This window comes from Dipodomys merriami, unplaced genomic scaffold, assembly GCF_024711535.1.
Source record: "Dipodomys merriami isolate MVZ:Mamm:240054 unplaced genomic scaffold, mDipMer1.0.p SCAF_122, whole genome shotgun sequence".
NCBI classification, from domain to species: Eukaryota; Metazoa; Chordata; class Mammalia; order Rodentia; family Heteromyidae; genus Dipodomys; species Dipodomys merriami.
In genome coordinates this window covers 2,505,308-2,525,837 of record NW_027202516.1, presented here as the reverse complement: position 1 = coordinate 2,525,837, position 20,530 = coordinate 2,505,308, and the positions used below count along the sequence as shown (strand labels likewise).

The following is a 20,530-nucleotide window of genomic DNA, read 5'->3' as shown; positions in this document are numbered from 1 at the left end:
TGATAGAATCTGAGATGGATGCCAGTGTTCTCCATGATTTATGTGGACTAAGAAAATTAATACAAAGAAGGGTGGTTTTGTGCTTATGATAGCAGCTGTTTGGGAGACATTGCGGCCTCATAACTGGTTCTAACCAGCAGAAGCTGAGCAACTGTACACGGTCCACCCTCTGTGTATGGAAGCCTTTGCTCCTGTCCCGTGTGAACAGGACCAGCACAATGTACACACTCGCACTTGTATATCCAGAGCACAACCCTTACTTCTTCATCAACCTGCCCGCCGCCAGCCTTCCCGCCTCTCTCTCTTGTTCCGGATCTGCCCTGGCCTCCCTGTTTGGGGAAGCTTTTCACTGGCACATGTGTGGGCAAGGAATAAGCCCACACCGCCTTTTTCTGATTCCTGCGGTGGGCGTTGGCTTTACCAGCTCAGAATAACCCAAGGATGTTGGTTCTAACATGATACCCATCTCATTGTTCCCAGGGCCCAGAAAGGCCTTGTTCAGGATCACATCGCGAGTATCTACAGTACATGGAGCTGGGCTTTGAACTTTGGGAGACTCACACCCTGTTCTTCACTGTACGTCTGTGGAGATGGCAGTGTAGGGCCTGGTGAATGCTATTGTCTGAATAGGTCCACTGGCTTCCCATGGAGAGCGCCCCGGGGTTGAGGCAGAGAGCGCCCGGAGAAGAAGCAAGGGAAGGGGAGACTGAGCAGTCAGGCCCAGTAGCCCCACGGCAGCCTGCTCTTTGGAGCCGGCCTCGCGTTTAGGATGGAAGTAGGCCTGGAATGGTCCCTGAACTGGGACAGAGCGAGAGGAATAGTTCTACCTGGGCGAATCGACCCACCGCTCTCCTGGTCTAGGGGTCACTGGGCTGCTTTTCCCCAGGGGTTTGGTGTCCAAGCTGTCCAGCGACAGTCGCAGTTGACTGCTCTGCGTGGCAGAGCCCTGCACGGCTCTGCTCCCGCCAGCTCACCTTCCCACACATCTTGGCTGGGACACGGGTGGCCTCTGTCCGTGTTCTGCTGGGGCAGCTGGTGACTGGGCGGTGGGAACAGCCTGTGAAAAACAGTCTCACGGAAGAGGAGCGCGGGTGAACGTACGGGCGTATGCGCAGCGGAGTGCATTTTGAAAGCGCCGCAAATCTCTTTCTTTTGCACAAATAAGGTGATTGATTTTCAAGGCCCTAGATGCTCCGAACTATTCCCACAGAGGCAGGGAGTCTGACTTCACCTTCCTTAAAGCCACCAGCTCCTTCTCCATGCTGCTTGTTACAGTGATTCTTGAAGAGATGCGTAACAAAAGGAGGGACTATTTTAATGTGTTTGCTGTGTCTCTCTCTTTACCAAGAACACATTCTCGGTTTATAATGAGACTCTGAATCTCACTGGTCCAAAGGCCTCCCTCATCCACAGAGCCTTCTTTGGTTAACTTTCTCCTTTCTAACGTCTAGCGTTGAGATAGTTGGATCTACACAGGAGCATATTCTGTGTGATGTCCCTCCCTCACCTCTCATCTCCCATATGCTACATAAACACAGATAGACACGTCCTTTCTCCCCAACAAATGCAGCTGTTTTCTAAGCACGAGGACTTTAGCCTTGACTTTCCCCTCATACTCACAGCTCCTGACATGTGCCCAGTGTGAAGTACTGCCCCTGGAAAAATCTACTGATCCCGTTCCTTGTCTTCAAAGAGGATATTTCTGGGGAAAAAAAAGCCAAGGACTTCATAACCACCTAGACTGGACAGATCACTGTAACAAGTTTTCTACAAAACCCTTAGTTTGACCCTTCAGCCCTGGACATGTACACCGCCTGGATCTGTGACGATGATGTGGCACAGTCTCTATGAAGTCCTGAGAAACTGGGAGGAAAATCAAAAAGGGGTTTTGAAAAAATACATAGGGCTGGGAATGGGAGCACTCACCTTGCATGTATGAAGCCCTGGGTTTGATTCCTCAGAACCATATACACAGGAAAGGCTGGAAGTAGTGCTGTGTGGCTCAAGTGGTAGAGTGCTAGCCTTGAGCAAAAAGAAGCTCAGGGACAGCGCCCAGGCCTGAGTTCAAGCCCCAGGACAGTATACACACACACACACACACACAGAATTCCAAAGTACACATTCATTGCTAACTTGTCTCAGCCTCCTGAGAGTAGGAGAAGGCAGATTTTTGTCCGCTCCTTCTACAGTGCCATAAAAACAAATTACATATTTGGATCATAGGGAATGAATGCAATATTCAAGTTGAGATCGGGAGAGGAGAACCAGGGATGGCGGCTGGAGTGTCGATGAACCATGCTGAGCGGAGCAGAGCTCAATGGAAAATCCACGTTTCTCCCAAGCCCCCAGCTTATGTTAGTGCAGGCCAGGGTCTGAGTCCTGCGTCACCTCCGTGGGACCCCCCCCCCCGCCCCCGCTGGAGGTGCGGCAGACGGCCGAGGCTGAAAGCACGCTTGCTCAGCCGGAACGGAAACTCCCGCTGGACCAGTGAGCTCGCGGAGTTCTTTCTGCTCCCAGAGTGTGTGTGGTGTGGGTCGTTTGGTGCCTAGACCTTCCACGGTGCCCTTCCAGAGGGTTTTCTCGGGTCTGAGCCCTGCGTCCCTCACGCCGCGTCATCTGGAAGTGCCTGTGTGCTCCTCAGTGCCGTGGGACTGCACCTCGCGTGTCTGCCTGGGTTTTTCCCGGGGGTGTGCACACCTTCCCCCTGCCCCATCTACAGCACGGCTCAGAGCCTGCGGCTCCTTCCAGAGTGCTCACCGGATGGCACTGAGCGCGAATAAGCATTTGTTCATGGTGTGCAGATGCGACAATGTTCACCCGTCCATCTGCTCACCCACGCCAGCTCGTGTCTGCTGAGTGGCACGGAGGGCGGCTAACTCACCCGAGAAGCGCAGGGGTGCGGCGGGGGAGCAAGCGTCCCCCCTCAAGCGCTGCCTCGGCAGGGAGGGCGCTGGCCGCTTCTACACATCACCTGGACAGTACCTTAGTTACTTATTTGGTGCTGGTCCTGGACTTGAACTCAGGGCCTGGGCCCTGTCCTGGAGCTCTTTGGCTCAAAGTTAGCGCTCTATTGTTTGAACCACAGCTCACTTCTGGCTTTTGGGTGATTCATTAGAGATGTGAGTCTCATGGACTTTCTTGCCTGGGCTGGCTTCAAACTGTGATCCTCAGACCTCAGCCTCCTGAGTAGGCAGGACTGTCGATCAGAGGCACCGGCGCCGGCTGAAATCACACAACCCCATCCCCAGCTTCCAACACGCCAGCAGCTTCCTAGCGCTGTGTTGTGGTGAAACCCACAGCCCGAGTCTTGTCTTACAGCTCATCTCTGTGCCCACCACCTGCTGCCCTCCCCCCTGCCCCCCCACGGCCCTCCCCCCCGTTCCCACTTGCAAAATCCACGCAAGGCAGTGTCTGATTGTCAGACACTGTGGGCTCCTGCCCTGCCGTGTCTGGCCTCGGCCGTGGCCTCTGCCCGCGGCTCTCCCCTTGCCATTTCCCTGGCTGACCTCTCACAGTAACAACCAGCGCAAAGGCTGGCTTCCCTCCTTGGGGAAGAGCAGGGCAGCCATGGGGAGAGACACAGGCCCCGCGGGGACGGGGAGGTCAGGTGGGCTTCCCGGCGATGGTAAAGCCTTGGGTTTTCCTCCCAATGAGAAGAGATGAGAGGAAAGTCCTGTGATTAGAAGAAGGACACAGTCAGACCGGCTGCGTTGGCAGTGACTCTGGGACGTTTGCAGGGAGGACTGGCGGCAGGGATTTAGGGTGGAGCCCTAAAGGATCAGGTCACTCTCCTCCAAAGGAGAGATGGTGGCAACAGAAAGCCTACGGGCACAGAGTCCTAATTTCTGTGTGTGTTGGATTCCCCCCCACCCCCCAAACATCCCTTCCCCTGCTGAGCTGGAGGCACTGGGGTTACCGGCAGCCGCTGAGCCCAGTTCCCAGAGACCCTGCAGCGCGGTGAGGTGAAGCGGGCGGCCGAGGCAGAGCGGAAGCGTCTGTGTCCTGCGGGCTCGCGTCTGGCGCAGCCCACCGGCCAGGCTTTGACTCCTCCCTGAGCGCCATGTTGGCCCGCACACCAGGAGAAGGAGCTGGGTTCAGAAAGGCCACCAGGAGCCATTCCGATCTGTGAGCCCAGAGGGGGCCTGTGGTGGGCCGGGAACGAGGCCTCCAATGCCACCTTCAATGCCCACCACACAGTGGAGCTGAACTTGGCCTGGCCCGGGGTAAACCGAGTCCTCAGGCTGCTGTCAAAAGCGCTCCAGAGCAAGGCAGGCCTTCCAGGGGATTGCTTTTTATTTTTTAGAGGTGAAGAGCAAGGCAGTATGAGGTGATAAAGACCAACCAACAAACACGCCTTCCTGAGCAGGAAAGCAACCCACAGAACACAAGATGCCGGAATCATCACCTTCATAGAGTTAAACAAAACGAAAACAAGACCCCGCATTGCCCATGTACACTGGGTGGTGCGTCCATGTTTAGTCTTGGAACAGATAGGTAAAGCCAGCACGAGTCTTAGAACAGTCCTGTTATTTAAACGCCTCCATCCCCTCCGCGTCTCCGCCTGGGCCTCACCTTCCTCCCTCTGTTTCCCCAGCCCTGGGCACACGCCGTATGCATGGCCACGAAGTCCCCTGCCTTGGACTTGGAGACGGACACACCACAGTGGGGAGTCCCCTGCCGCTGGCTTCATTGCGTTTGTGAAGTAGCACATGTCTCTCGCACAGGGAAGCTCGTTTCCACTCGTGTGCAACTCCCACACCATCCTCCCATCCTCCCTCCCCTCCTCCCCTCACACCATCCTCCCATCCTCCCTCCCTCCTCCTCCTTCTCAAGCAGCTTCAGTGGGCTTTATACTAACTTCATGTAGCTAGATAGGTGGACAGACAGACAGGCGATGGATAGATAGATCTTCATTCCTCAGTACCCTCTCCTTCCCCCTCCTCGCCCTGCTCCTCTCCTGGACAGTCACCCCCTCTTTTACATTTCATTCATCACCGTTACCATTTTAGATCCACAAACGAGGGGCCTGGAGTATCCGGCTTTGTGAGCTGGCTCTTCTCACGCCCCATGATGATCTCCACCTTCATCCATTTCCCTGAAAATGACATCATTTCAAGTTTCCTTGTGGCCTAGATAAATATCACATAATGTTTATGTACCATATTTTCTTAACATGTGTAAGCAGCATCATTATAATTTTATGATATGATTTTTAAAATTTTTATTATCAAGGTGATGTACGGAGGGGTCACAGTTACGTAAGTCAGGTAATGAGTGCATTTCTTTTTTAAAGTGTTATTCCTCCCCCCCCATATTTTCTTAATTCTTTTACTCTTGGATAGTCTAGCTGGATCTAAGGTTTGACTACTGTGAACAGAGCTGTAAGGAACATGGGTGTGAAGGGGTTTTTATTTTTTTGTATCTTTGTAATTACTCCTTCAAATGTAGGCCCAGGAGTGGAATGGGTGAAATTTTAGATTTTTGAGGAGCCTCCACACTGGTTTCTAGGGTGGGTGTATTCATTTTGAACGCTACCAACAGAACATGAGGGCTGCTATGTCCACACACCCTCTACCACATTTGTTGTTTGTTTTCTTGATGGTGGGCAGCTGCCTTCATCAACCTAAGTTTTCAAGGTTTGTCCATGTTTGCACATCCATCAGCACTTTGTTTTTGAAGGCTGAATAAGATTCCATTAAACTAAGATCCGTTAGTTTGTTTCTTCATTTTCCCATTGATGGTTTTTTCTTTTTTTTTTTTGGTCTGGTCGTGGGGCCTGAACTCTGGGCCTGGGCGCTGTCCCTCAGCTCTTCAGCTCAAGGCTAGCGCTCTACCACTTGAGCCACAGTGCCACCTCCAGCTTTTTTCTTTTTGCTTATGCTGAGGAATCGAACCCAGGGCCTCAGGCATGCAAGGCAAGCATTCTACCACTGAGCCACCTTCCTAGCCCTGATGGTTATTTTAATGCACTCCACTATTATAAATGATGTGATATAAATATGAGTAAGTTTCTGTGTGTGTGTGTGTGTGTGCGTGTGTGTGTGTGTGTGTGTGTGCGTGTGTGTGTATGTGTGTGTGTGTGCGTGTGTGTGTGTGTATTCCTGGATATATACCTAGAAGGGGCCTTGTTGGGTCATGTAGTAACTCTATGTTTAACTATTTGGTGGTTGCCAAGCTGTTTTTCAAAATGGCTGCACTTGCCATAGTTTATGAAGGTTTTAAGTTCTCTGTGTCTTGATCTACACTGGCTGTTGTCGGGCTTTTTAATTGTACTTATCCTAGTAGGTTTACGGTGGATTTTCATTGTGGGTTTGATTTGTACTTCTCTGACAGTGCTGAATATTTCAGGGACTCATTGGCCATGTGTGTACTTTCTCTGAAGGTCTAGCCACAGACTTTTTTTTTGTGCTGGTTGTGGGGCTTGAATCAGTCAGGGTTGGTGCTGTTCTCTGAGCTTTTTTGCTTTTCCACTTTAGTCAGTCTCCACTTCCAGTTCTTTGATAGTTAATTGGAAGTAAGAGTCTCATGAACTCTCCTACCTGGGCTGGCTTTGACCTGCTCAGATCTCAGCCACCTGAGTAGCTAGGGTTACAGGCGTGAGCCACTGGCGCCCAGCTTTTCTGTCTATTTTTATTTGGGACATCTGTCTTTTTATTATTGCATTAGAAGAATTTTTCATACATTCTAGATACTGACCCCTTCTTCGATAGACGGTTTGTAGATATTTTCTCCCATTCTGTATGCTGTTTCTTTCTAAGGCACATGTTTTTATTTTAATGCAGGACAATTTATTTGTTGCTCACAAATTTAAGATCAACTATAAGGACGCTTCACATTTCGTTTGGGTGCCATATCACAGCGGCGCTAGAAACTGCTTTTCTCCAGCTCTTCTCTTGCCTTGGCCTCGTACTAGGTCCGGGCCCTGCTGGGCCCCTGCTGGGCCAGCTCTTGCTGTTGAGACACCGCAGTCTGTAAGGCAGCTCACGAAGGGCTGCATTGGACTAAATGGTGTGCTCACCATATGGTGGCTCGGCCACTCAGTTCTGCTTAGAAAAGGCTCTTGGAGGGAGGGACTGGGCTAGAACATGCTGTTATCTGTAAAAAAAAAAAAAAAAAAAAAGATGTCCCTGAACTTCTTGGCTGGCTTAGCAGACATCTTGCCCCCAACGGCGTTCCCAGGTCTCAGCTTGACTTCACCCCCTCTTCACTGGCTCTCGGTCATGAAATGGACCCACACTCTTCCCTCTTCCTGGAACACTCACCTCCCCTCCCTCCCCCTCCTCCCCCTCCCTCCCCCTCCTCCCCCTCCTCCTCTTTCTCCTCTTCCTTTTCTTCTCTTTTCTCAGTACTAGGGATCAGACTTGGCGCCTTGTTCATGTGAAACAAACAGGTTTTGCTTTTTACCTTCGGTCTCGCTTGGTGTTGAACTGCAAACCCTGCTAAGCAGCTGGGATTCCAGGCACGCGCTGGCTTCTTCGGGGATGGCTGTCAGCGCGGAAGTGACCTGCCTGGCAGCTTGCTTCCCTGGAACAGACCCCCCCCCCCCAGGTCCAGTCTGGAGAGAAGAGCACTTTCCTTGTGGGGTTGGTCTGGAAACTTCTCCTCATAACACTCACCAGGGTTTCTAAGATGTGCCGGTGAGCATTTGCCGCAAGCCTTCACCCCATTAGAGTGGAAGCTCCCCAGCAGCCCCGGCAGCGTTCATGCCAGCATCGTTGGGCAACGTTACCTTTTCCAGGGAGGCGCCGTTACCCAGTGCAGGGCGCTGTGAGGAACGTCTTTGGCTCTGTCCACAGCTAGGCGTGGGGTGCTACAGAGCGGTGAAGATGGCGGACAGGGGAGAAAGTGGTCAGGCGAGCCCTGGCTGGTGTCTCCAGGGGACACGCGCAGAGCGGGCCGGGCTTTGGCCTGGTCCCCACAGAGGCGGTGCGGAAGCAGTGGAATATTCTCAGAAGTGTCTAGACTGCTGTGACTGAACGCAGTTTTCCTTTGGGCTGCTCTCTTGAGCAAAAAGTTCGTTGCATTCAAGTTGCTTTTTTTAAAATCAGGTCAAGTACCTGCCATGGAAAAGCAAACACCACACGGAAGTCATAAAAACATGTCTAAGTTTAGCTGCGAGTTTATTACTGAATTCTGCAGGGAGCTGATTAAACGAGCCCCAGTGCCATCCTTTCATGGTCAATTTGTATGGGCAGTTATAAATAGCGGGGTAAATGCTGCCTGCAAGGCAGCTAGCCAAAAACTTTTGGGCACATAAAGAGACTCTTGTTCTGGGTACAAGGCATTTCTTATGGAAGGTTTCTGAAAATGAAAGTAGAATAAAGCAGTTTGTCAATGGACAGTCTGATAAAAATGAATTTGATAGGATTCCATTCAAAGTGTCTTATGTCCTTCATACATGAACTGTGATCTCAAATCCGTACTTATATAGCATCAATAATAAATTTGTGTATTAATAGTCGGTGATTAAATTATAGAGTGTTGAAAATGTGGTGATATTTCAGTGTGAAAATTATTCATGGTATAAAACTATTCTCATAAATATACTTTATTTACTTTATTTTTTGTGCCAGCCCTGGGACTTGATCTCAGGGCCTGGGTTTGTCGCTAAGTTTTTGTGCTCCAGGTTAGTGCTCTACCACTTGAACCACAGCACCACTTCTAGCTTTTTGGGAGTTAATTGGAGATAAGAGTTGCATGGGCATTCCATGAACCTTGATCCTCAGATCTCAACCTCCTGAGTAGCTAGGATTAGAGGTGTGAGCCACCAATGCCCGGCTTTTTCTTATAAATGTAATGCATAGATAGTTACTGAAGAATAATAATCAAGTCATTATGCTTAGAAGAAAGAAAAATACTCAACATTTCAGCAACTAGGGCTCACCTCCCTCACAGCTCTTTTGAGGTTAGTGAATGTGTCATTATTTCTTTTCTCTTCAGAGCTAGGGATTGGATCCGGGGCCTTGTGTATGCTCGGCCAGTGCTCTGCCACCCAGACACATCTCCAGCATCTGCTATCATCATTAATTCCTCTGGTTGTGTTTATTAATACTGTGAAAACTAACTTTAAACATTACACATATTGCCACGCGCCGGTGGCCCACGTCTATAATCCTGGCTACTCAGGAGGCTGAGTTCTGAGGATTGTGGCTCGAAGCCAGGCTGGGGGAATAATATAGAAACTAGATTCTCTGTGAACATCAGAGATGACAATTGTTTTGTATTAGAAGCAGACTGGGAAATGAGGGAGGGGATGCAAAAATGGTCTACAAGAAATGTACTCATTACCTTCCTCATGTAACCCCTCTGTACATCATCCTTACAATAAAATAAAATAACTTTTATAAAAAAGAAGTAGACTAGGCAGAAATACACTTTCCAGAACATGTAACAAAGAACTAGTGAGTGGTAAGACATCAGAGACAGGTGCCAAAGGATTAGAACAGACGAGCCACAGACGAGCCACAGACGAGCCACAGAGCACCACCAAAGAGCCCAGACCCGACGGGAAGATGTCCTACATCTCTTCAGGAACTATAACGTAATACATTAATACATTTTGCTCAGTAGATTCGCTAACAAACAAAAGCCTGATGATCTTCTGGTATGCTTTCTAACATTAGAAATTACACGTCTGTGTTTGCTGAGGATTTCGATACTCTGGTTGACTAGATGTCTCTTGATTGGAAATCCATGTAAATTTCCTTATTTAAGAGTATCACTGAAACTTTGCAGAAACCCTGGGTGCTGGGGCAAGATCTTAAGAGATGCAGAATGCCGCAGCAGTGCCAAACAGACTTTTGCAGAGACCCTGTCTGTGGATTTTCAGTGTCTGCTCTCCAAGGAGGGCTGGAGGACGAGACCTACTTTTTCCACGTCTTTCTGAAATGCCATCGAGATGGATGGCCTAACGCAGAGAATGTTCCCAGCACCTTGAGAACTCTAGCTCCTTCTTCAATGCCGGAGCCAGTGAGTCTGGTCAGAAAATAAAAAAATCAATCACATTCACATAATTCAGGGGAAGAAATTGCTCACGTAAAAACTATACTTTTAGAACTGAGTGTGTAAAAATTGATCTGAAAATGGCCGTCAGGCTGAAGGCATGGGAGCACGCAGTCACTGGCCTGGCTGGTTGGTGTGTGTCTTGTACACGTATACACTCTACCTGAGCTGGCTCCCCAAGCAGCTGGACATTTGGTGATGTTGGCCTTCAGACATTACAGAAATGCCTCCTGGCTTCAGGATCTAAGCTTCCACAGTGCAACACATGCGATCTAGTGAACATAAACACAAAGCAAATTTTCAGAGTTCTTTTTTTTTGGGTCCAGTTGTGGGCCTGAACTCTGGGCCTGGGCGCTGTCCCTCAGCTCTTCAGCTCAAGGCTAGCACTCTACCATTTGAGCCACAGCGCCACTTCCGGCTTTTTTTCTTTTTGCTTATGTGGTGCCGAGGAATCGAACCCAGGGCCTCATGCATGCAAGGCAAGCGCTCTACCACTGAGCCACCTTCCCAGCCCAAATTTTCAGAGTTCTTGCTGCCCGTTTCAGCTACATTTGGAGCAGGATGTTTTAAACATTCATAACGAATGACAAACAGTCCAGACTGCACGCTTCTTTCTTTCTGCTTAAAATTTGAACCGCGTACAACTTGGTGGCTGAAATTGTTTTGCAAGTTAAATGATGAAATTATGCTATCCTAATCAAAACGAACGCATTCTCATAACTACATAGTCACATCGCAAGAAACATTGTAAGTTGAGGGCCCCGACTCACACAGGTTTCCTGCACCCAGTAGGTAAGATGCATTTATACTAATGCTCATGCCTTGTAGCAGCAGGGAGCACTTGCTATAACCAATGAGCCAACTGTGGTTCATTGCTAGTCCTGAAAAAAATCCACTTTACAAACGGGGCACTGGTGGCTCATGCCTGTCATCCTAGCTACTCAGGAGGCTGAGATCTAAGGGTGGCAGTTCAAAGCCAGCCCAGACAGAAAAGTTTGTGAGGCTCTTATCTCCAATAAACCACCTAGAAAAAGCTGGAAATGGTGCTGTGGCTCAAGTAGTACAGTGCTAGCCATCAGCATTATCCCCGCCTCTGAACCTCTGCTCCTGAGCTCCTCCCTGCGCTAGGGCTCCTGCCATATAGCTGGATAGGGGCAGACACCATATGCTCCCTCTCCCCAGGGAGCTACGGCTCCTCTAATAAACCTTATAATAATCATCTTTCTCCTGTGCCTGCCTGCCTCTGCGTGGTCCCCGGGGATGGTCGTGATGGATCCTACCTTGAGCACAAAGAGGCCCAGGGATGGTGCCCAGGTCCTGAGTTCAAGCTCCAGGACTGGAAAACAATACCAACAAGAACCCACTGCACAATTGCACAATTCTGTGCATTCTAACAAGTAGGTGATGACCGGCTGTCTACCATTTTTCTTATCATGCTTTCTTTTGCTGTGCTAAAAACTCTCTGCACTCCTGGCCCGAACTCTCAGCCAGTTCTGAACTTCTTAGTGTGGCCAGTTTGGTCTTTTCCCAATCGACTCCTTTTCCTTGGCAAGGTGCCCTTAATTTTTCCTCCACATCTTTTTCATGGCTTGACAGCACATTTATTTTTAGTGCTGAGAGCACTGATTTTCGAGCTGCCCTGCAGTTGGTCTCTCCAGCCGCAAAAGGACATCTTGGTGCCCCAGCCGGCTGTAATGAATGCAGCAGCTATGAGCATCCGGGGCAGATTTCCAGGTGGACACAGTTTTCAGATATTTATATAAATACCAAGGAACATAATTCTGGATTGTCAGACGATCTTTAGCTCCTCAGGAAACTGCTGACTTTACCTGGACCCTTTTGTGTCCCTGCTAACAATAAGTGTTCTTATCCCACGTCCCCGCCAGCCTTTGGTCCTGTCAGTGTTCTGGAGTTTAGCCACTCTAAGGGGTTACGGTGGTATACCATTGTTAATTCTAATTTGCAATTCCTAATGGCATACGATGATACACCTCTTTTTTCTTTATATACTCTTTTGTCCTCCTTACATCGTCTTTGGGGAGATATCTGTTCTGATCTTCTGCCTCCTTTTTATTAGGCAATTTTCTTGTTATCAAGTTTTAATAGTTGGTATCTCTTTAGGGCACAGACTTCTATTGGCTATACATCTTGCAAATATATTCTCTCAGTATTTAGCTTTTTTTTTTTTTTTAACTCCTTTAAGGATATCTTTTGTATAGCAAAGTTTTTCTTTAGGAAGTCCAGTTTATCAGCAGTTTTTTTTTTTTTTTTCATGCTGGACCTAAAAAGCCACAGTGAAACAAAGTTTACCTAGATCGCTCCAAACTTAAACATGTAATATCTAGGGACTGCCAGGTAGCCTAGTGGTAGAGCTCTTGATTAGCATTTGCAAGGTCCTGCGTTCAATCCCAACAAGCAAAAAAATATATATGTAGATAAAAGTAGATTTATCTCGATTTACAACCTACGTGACCTTCCAGGTTTCGTGGTTTTGTGTCTTTTCGTTCTTCTCCGTGGGTCTGGAAGGCCTTCCGAACACCATGGGCTGAGCGAGCACAGATCCATGCTCTCCCAACTAAGTAGGGCTCCACAGTTTTGTTCTAATGTTCTTCACTAGGCCGCATGCAGACACGGTGACAAGGAAAACTCACGAAGATTGTAATTTCCTCTGCTCACTTTTTCCTCCTTGTTCTGAGGGTCAAACCCACACCCGTGCTGTGCTGGGGGCCCGCGTTAAAGCGCTGATGGCCATGTCCGGACTCCCCCTCTTCTTGGTGGGATTGGTGCCTGTCTCCACACCCAGGCGGGTCTTGAATTCCTCACCCACTCACCTCAGCTCCCGGGGACCGGGATTTCAGGTAGACCACCATGCTTGGGCATTTTTTTCATTTTTCTATTAAAAATTACTCCGTCTTATAGATAAAAACACGAGTCTTGCACGTCAACAGGATGCCGTGGGGAGTTTTGATACATATACATATTGCATAAAGTTACATAATACATGAAGTGATAACATCGAAATGAAAAGCCCTCAGGATGGCTCCCCACTCCCCCTCTCCTGGGCATCTGCCTCTGCGGGAGGCGGAGGGGCGGTGGCGGACCCCTGCAGGCCCGGTGCACAAACCCTCCAACCAGGCCCATGGGTGAGGCGGGAGACCACAGCGCGCTCACTGCGGACAGTAACAAGGACGGGAGGCGCATCTGATTCTAACTTTCCCTGTATTGGAACAAGAACAAGCAAAACAAAGGGCAACGCTGCCTTTAGAAGCCAGCCACGCGCCATTATCCCCGGTTCTTTTTGCGCTTTGGAGGGGGAGGCAGGACTGGGCTTTGAACTCAGCGCCTCACACTCGCTAGGCAGACATTCCACCCCTGAGGTACACCTCCAGCCCTTTTTGCACTCGTGAGTTTGAAATAAGTTCTCACTTTTTCACAGACTCATGCACGCCTGGGTCAAAATCTTCCTATTTTAGGTGTCCTACCCTAGCTGGGATGCCAGGCATGCGCTACTATGCCCAGCTATTGGTTAAGCAGGGGGTCATGTGCTACAGTGCCCGGCTATTGGTTAAGAAGGGGGTCTTGTGTGTCTGTCTGTCTGGACTGGCCTTCCGCACTTGGCCTCTGCCAGCTTATGACCCCGCAGCAGCTGCTGGTCACTTCTAAACTCTCACAAGCAGGAGACAACCAAGCCTGGAGAAGGGCCGGGCTAAGCCTCCATGCTTTGTTCTCCCTGCCTCTTGTGCACAGGCTCCTGCCACATGGTCCACAATGCCCTGCCTGACCTCCAGCCAAGGACTGAAATCTCTGACACTGTGAGCTGAACACAGACCTTTCTCCCCCTCCCCTACCACCTCCTCCCTCCCCCAGCCACCTCCCCCCCCCCGCCATCTTCCCCCCCCCCCTCCGTTTTGGATGCTAGGTGTTTATGACAATTGTGAAGAGTCTAACACGCGATTGTGACCGACCAGAAAACATGGGGCCACGAAGCAGTGAGACATGCTCCCCTTCGGTAGTTGGTCTGGATTACAGGAGGAAAGGCAGAAGGTGTCCTTAGGAGTGGCAGAACAAAGCTGGTCTCCAGAGCAACAGGTCCTTGAGCTCAGTGACTGAAAGGGGCCAACACACAAGAACACTCAGAAACATATTTAAAATGTCCGCGGAACCGCCGGGAGTTCTCCGCTGGGTGTGGTGGGTGCGCACTCAAACTGTTTCCCAACAGGGATGCTTAGCATACCAAACATTTATGTTGCTTATAGTAACATTTGCATACCCGCTGCTCTTTGGGGCCAGAAAAGGAGAGAATCTCCCCAGTTCTGTTTTTACTTTTCATTGTTTGTTTCTAAGCTTTGCGGTGTGCTAGCCTTGCCCTGTCTCCTCCGCCAAACGCAGTCAAGTTTCTCCAGATCAAACAGACACGCCTTATGGGGGAAACATATCCAAGAAGAGCTCCGAGCATGAACTGAGCATGAACTCGACTTGACGAACTCCACTTGCTTCCCTCCCTGCTCCTCTGCCCGCTGGGCCCAGGGAAGAGGGAGAGAGCTAAGGTCTTGCTCTTCCAGTTCCTGGCTGGCTGATGGTGGGGCGGAAGCCGCCGGCGCCCTGGAGGAGTCTGCACAAGCAACCAGATGCACCTGCCGCTCCCCTGCGCGCTTCCTCTGCACCAGGGCGGCGGGGATTCTCATTTCCCAGCAGCCCCAAGGAGTGCACTGCTCCTGGCAGGCTCGAGAGAGGGAGAGCAACGGATCCCGGGCTCAAGGGCCGGGTCCGGCCATAATCCTTTAGAGCAATGATGTCCTCTCTAGTTTGAAAACTTCCCACGATCTTTGTAACTCCCCCTTGGAGAGCAGCGGGCGGAGCCGCTCCGAAGCAGAGGCTGACATTCGTTCAGCATCTGTCCTGTGCCCGGCACCACGCCTGATGGCCAGTTCCTGCTCGGATGATGTCCCTCAGCAGATGCTATCAACCCTGTGTTTACCGAGAACAAAGCGGAAACTCCGAGAGAGCAAAAGGAACATTTGTAGGGTCACGAAGCTGGGGTGGACTCCAGAGACCCGGTGCTGCTCGGCAGCCAGGACACTCCGTCTACGGGAGCCAGAGGCCGGCTACACATTCTTTTTTTTTTTTTTTAATTGTAAAGATACTATACAGAGGGTTACAGTTACATGAGTGAGGTAATGAGTACACTTCCTCTTGAACATTGTTACCCCCTCCATTGTTTTCCCCCTACCATCCCCTCCCTCCCTCCCTTCCTCGAGGTTCTTTTTTTTTTTTTGATTGTGATTAAGTGATTACATAATTTCCGGAAATTCACAGTATTGTGGAATAATGATGCTCATTTAAAGTCACAAGTTCATTCTAACTTTCCTGGAGCAAATTGTCTATCACAGTCTATAATATATAATGGTGCTCACATGTTATATACCATATATGTGATCAGCAGCATGGGGATATTTGGTAGTGGTTCAACCAGATGAGTGGGAGTTCTTTGTTTCTTAAGTCCTGTTAGTTTTGTCATATCACCTAACATTTTGGATTTAGCATCCACTTATCAGGGAGACCATGTACTGTTTGTCTCTTTGTTCTTGGCTTACCTCGCTCAACATGATTCCTTCTAGCTCCATCCATTTCCCTGCAAATGCCATTATTTTGTCATTTCTAATGGCTGCATAATATTCCATTGTGTATAGATACCACAATTTTTGGATCCATTCATCTGTGGTGGGGCATCTAGGTTGTTTCCATATCCTAGCTATTGCAAACAGTGCTGCAATAAACATGGAGGTGCACGTGTCCTTGTATATTGGTTCCTGTTGTTCAGGGTAGATGCCTAGAAGTGGTATGACTGGGTCGTAAGGGAGGTCAATCTTTAGCTTTCTAAGGACCCTCCAGACTGCTTTCCAAAGTGGTTGTATGAGTGTACATTCCCACCAGCAGTGTAATAGCGTTCCTCGTTCTCCACATCCCCTCCAGCATTTGTCGTTGGCTGATTTGTGGATGTGGGACATTCTGACTGGGGTAAGGTGGTATCTCAGGGTTGTCTTTATTTGCATTTCCTTCACCACCAGGGATGATGAACATTTCCTCATGTGTTTCTTTGCCATTTTTATTTCTTCATTTGAGAAGTCCCTCTTTAGTTCCCTTGCCCATTTAGTAATTGGTTTGTTAGGTTTGGGAGGGATTAGTTTCTTGAGTTCCCTGTATATACAGGATGTTAACCCCTTGTCTGATATATTGCTGGTAAATATTTTTTCCCAATTAGTTGGTTGTCTTTCTAGCTTGGTTGCGATAGCTTTATCTGTGCAGAAGCTTTTTATTTTAAGGTAGTCCCATTTGTCGAGTCTCTCTCCAATTTGTTGTGACCCTGGGACTCTGTTCAGGAAGTTCCTTCCTGTGCCTATTAGTTCAAGTGTCTCTCCTACTCTGTCCTGCAGTAGTTTCAGAGATTCAGGTTTAATGTTAAGGTCTTTAATCCATTTTGAGTTGATGTTGGTGCATGGTGATAGGCTGGGGTCCACTTTTAGTTTTCTGCATGTGGCTGCCCAGTTTTCCCAGCACCAGCGGTTGAAGAGGCTGTGTTTCTTCCATTGTATGTCTTTGGCTCCTTTGTCGAATATCAGCTGGCTGTAGGCCTGTGGATTTATTTCTGGATCTTCTCTTCTGTTCCATTGGTCTTCGGGTCTGTTTTTGTGCCAGTACCATGCTGTCTTTGTTATTATAGCTCTGTAGTAGAGTTTGAAGTTCGGCATGGATAGCCCTCCCATATTGTCTTTATCCCCTAGAATTGTTTTGGCTATTCTAAGTCTTTTGTTGTTCCATATGAATTTTTGGACTGTTTTCTGTATTTCAGTGATGTACGTCATTGGGATTTTAATAGGAATTGCGTTGAATTTGTATATTAGTTTTGGAAGTATTACCATCTTTACTATATTAAGTCGGCCTATCCAGGAGCATGGGAGGTCTTTCCATTTCCTAGTGTCTTCTGCAATTTCTTTCTTTAACTTTTTATAGTTCTCATTAAATAGTTCTTTTACATCTTTGGTTAGGTTAATTTCTAAATATTTTATTTTTTGGGAGGTTATCACACATTCTTTTTTTAAAAAAGCAAAGCAAAGCAAAGCACGCAATGCTGTACAGGAACAAGGTGTCTTTGGCAGGCAATTCAGGCAGCAGAAACCAAGTGGAAATAGGTGTAACCAGCAGGTTGAGTTTGTTGGAAATAAGACTGACTGCAAGTGTGAATTTGTTGGAAATAAGTTTAACCGGAACTGTGAATTTGTTGGAAGGAAGAGTAACCGCAAGTGTGAATTTGCGGGGAGTTGTGGGTTCCCCCTAGAATGGAAGGCAAGTTGAACAGCCAAGGCTAAACTTTCCACTGCCACCGCTCTGACCACAGCAAGCTTGTGTTTTTCTCTGAATTGCCGTTCTCGAAGGAAGGAACTGTCATGGCTTCGGGCCAGCCAATGGGAGCCTCTTCCCAGGTCAGGTGTGTCCCCTGGTCCAGTGGTCCAGAAACAAGTCATGAAGTGAAAACAAGACCGCTGGGTTCCTGAGAACAAAAGGAAACAATCTGGTACTGGGTGTCTTTTGTGCTTGGCTACCACAGAGCAAGTGCTTGTGTTTGTTTTTCTTAGTCTCTGCCGAGCACTTTGGAAACCTTTGCTCAGTCATTCTTTCTCATTTGTCTCCCGGGCAGGGGTGCACAAGACTGTATGGACTCAAGAAAAACATGGGATGTTTCTGTCCACCCATTGTCAATTGTTTACCTCCATTGCAGCAAATCAAGACAGGAGAAATGAACTGTTTATTCTCCAGTCCCTGGGTATCAAGGGGCTGGAAGGAACGGGGAAATATTTGTGGACAGAGCCATTGTGTGGACTGCTGGATGAGTACCAGTTACCAGATGGGTGGGCCTTAACAAGTAGGTGCTTTGTGTGCTTTTTTCTTCTTTTATAGGAAATTGTTTTCCCTGGTTTACAACTGTGGTGAATTTCTTTTGTTATGGGAGTCAATAAACCATGTATCTGAGCCCCGCGGTTCCCCTCCGCCACTCACCGTGGCCTACTTTCCCATTTTGTACAATTCTAACTTCACAGCTGATTGGAGCAGTGCGGGCTGGCTGGTTCACTGGCCAGCTGCGGACACTGATAGACAGACCAGTCCTATCCTGCCACCATGAGGGCACTGTTGGAACTACAGAAAAAAGGAGGAGCAGGTTAACTGGAGCTTGTACTATTTAAGTAATTATACGGCTCCCTTTGAAATTGTAGCTTACAAAAACTCATCACAGAACGACTAATTTTGGGAAACATGACCTTCTGGAAGCCTTAGAATGACAGGCAGGGTTAGGGTTCATACCTTCTAGTGCCTGTACACTGGTCGGTCCTGCGACTCTGAGATTAACATGTGGCTGTGTGGAATGTTACAGGGAGATGCCTGTGCCCTTTTCCGCATTTTCCCCACAGGAAGGAAGTCATTTCTCGCATGGTATCACAACCAGTACACTGATGTTGACACGATGCAGCAGTCCTCCATCTGTATGCCTCTTCTCTGTTTCTGCTAATCATGTGGCACCCGTGGCTGTTTGGTCAGTGGCTCCATGGTACTGTGACAGTAGCCAGCACTGAGATACCGTATATATTTTGAGGGGTGGTAGGCAGTTCCTCTTTAAGTCGACCCATGTCTCCAGGTCTTTTTGGCTGGTTCCTGGGGCTTGAATGTAGGACCTTGTGCTCTTATGTGGCCTTTTCATGCATAGCTGGTGCTCTACCACTTGAGTTCACCACCAGTTCCAGCACTTTTGCTGGTTCACTGGAGATGAGAACGCACAGATTTTGTCAGCCTGGCCTCGCTCTGAACCTGAACCCTCAGATCCTGGCTCTGAGTAGCTGGATGACAGGCATGACCTATAGGTGCCCAGCTCTGATTTCTGGTTTTTGTGTTTGCTTGAGCTGTCCTGGAAACCCCAATCCTCCTAACCGCAGCCTCCCGTTGACAGGTAGAGTGACCAGTCAGGTGTGAGTCACCTGTGCTTGGCTTATACTTTTCTAAATACCCCTTGGCAGGTACTTTTGAAAGTGTCGACAGGACAAGTGAAATATTTATGAAGCACAATGGCGAGTAACTGGGAGGACTCAGAGCTTACTCTCATGGAGCGTGGCAGTCTTACCTCAGTGGAGAGGTCTCGGGCAGGAACTCGGTGCGCCATGCAGCAAGCAGTGTTTGTTCCGTAGGGCCCCGCTTCACTTATGTATCACAGGGAGTGTTTAGGCCAAGGCAAGGCGTGGAAGTGGCACAGGTGTCCGGGACCTGTGGAGAACCGGCACACGGTGGGTGGCAGGGCAGACTTTGGGTTAGAAGCAGGTTGAGAAAGTCGGTGCGCTAGGTGGGAGAGGCTGTGAGGCCCCAGGTTTTGCTTGTGTGGCGAGTTCTGCTCCCCAGCAGGATGCTCAGCTATGCTCAGGAGGTGCGGCTCCCGCAAGGCTGTAGGCTTACCTCATCCTGGGAGAGCAGTCACTTGCTTCAAAATTTAGAAACAAGCCAGGTGCTGGTGGCTCATGCCTGCCATCCTAGCTACTCAGGAGGCTGAGATCTGAGGATCATGGTTCAAAGCCAGCCTGGGTAGGAAAGTCTGTGGGACTCTTATCTCCAATGAACCACCAGAAAAACAGAAGTGGCGCTGTGACCCAAGTGGTAGAGCGCTCACCTTGAGCTGAAGAGCTGAGGGACAGCGCCCAGGCCCAGAGTTCAAGCCCCACGCCTGACCACAAAATAAAAAAATAAAATAAAAAATAAAAATTTAGAAGCAAAGCGAGGTGTGCCGTTAGAGCTGCAGGCAGTCATGAAGACTTCAGATAGCGTGTGGCAGGAATGTTTCTTTCCCATGGCCAGCCGACAGGCCGGCGTCTGTCCCTGGAGCCCATCAGAAATGCAGCTGTGGCCCCACTGACTCCGAGCCAGAAGAGTCCGGAGTTTGGGAGAACTGAGTGACTACACCGTCACTCAGAGAAACAAGTCTCTGCTTGGACATGGCCTACTGCCCAGAGGAGGCCGGCTGGGTTGTAGACGTGTGTGTGTGTGTGTGTGTGTGTGTGTGTGTGTGTGTGTGGTGGGAGGATGGATGTGTACTGCTGTGGATGCAAATCCAGCTGTGGGAACTCTCCGCAGGTCCTGCTGGTTGCTGAGACAGAAGAGGGCCTTGCACACCTTGCCCACTGCTCAGCAGCGCTGCACTAGTTTGGAGGAAAAGGAAATTTTGCTTCTGGACACAGCGAGCGGCAGGGCCTGCGGCTCTGGGGCTCGGCCCCATCTGCGCCCCATCTGCGCGGCGCCTGGGGAGTTAAACTACTTGGGTGCCTTTCATGGCAGAACTTAGGCACATTCAGGAGCCTTTTGAATACTAACTCCATTCTTTTGTTTCCTCACACCACATGCAGTTTGTCTGCCTCTGGACAACGTGATTTACACTTAATCTGTAAAAGACAAAGCCATCCTGAGTCCTCCAAAATACACGCAGGAAGCCAAAGCA

At 49.1% G+C, this 20,530-nt stretch overlaps 1 long non-coding RNA gene across 1 annotated transcript; it reads right to left on the bottom strand.

The window, feature by feature from the left end:
• Positions 1–4,847: 4,847 nt before the first annotated feature.
• LOC138823738 (uncharacterized) lies at positions 4,848–19,372 on the bottom strand. The gene is made up of 5 exons (XR_011370895.1): positions 19,172–19,372; positions 10,166–10,274; positions 7,405–8,057; positions 6,697–7,095; positions 4,848–5,095 (listed from the first exon to the last, which is right to left on the bottom strand). It is a non-coding gene; the product is annotated as an uncharacterized lncRNA (long non-coding RNA).
• Positions 19,373–20,530: the final 1,158 nt, after the last annotated feature.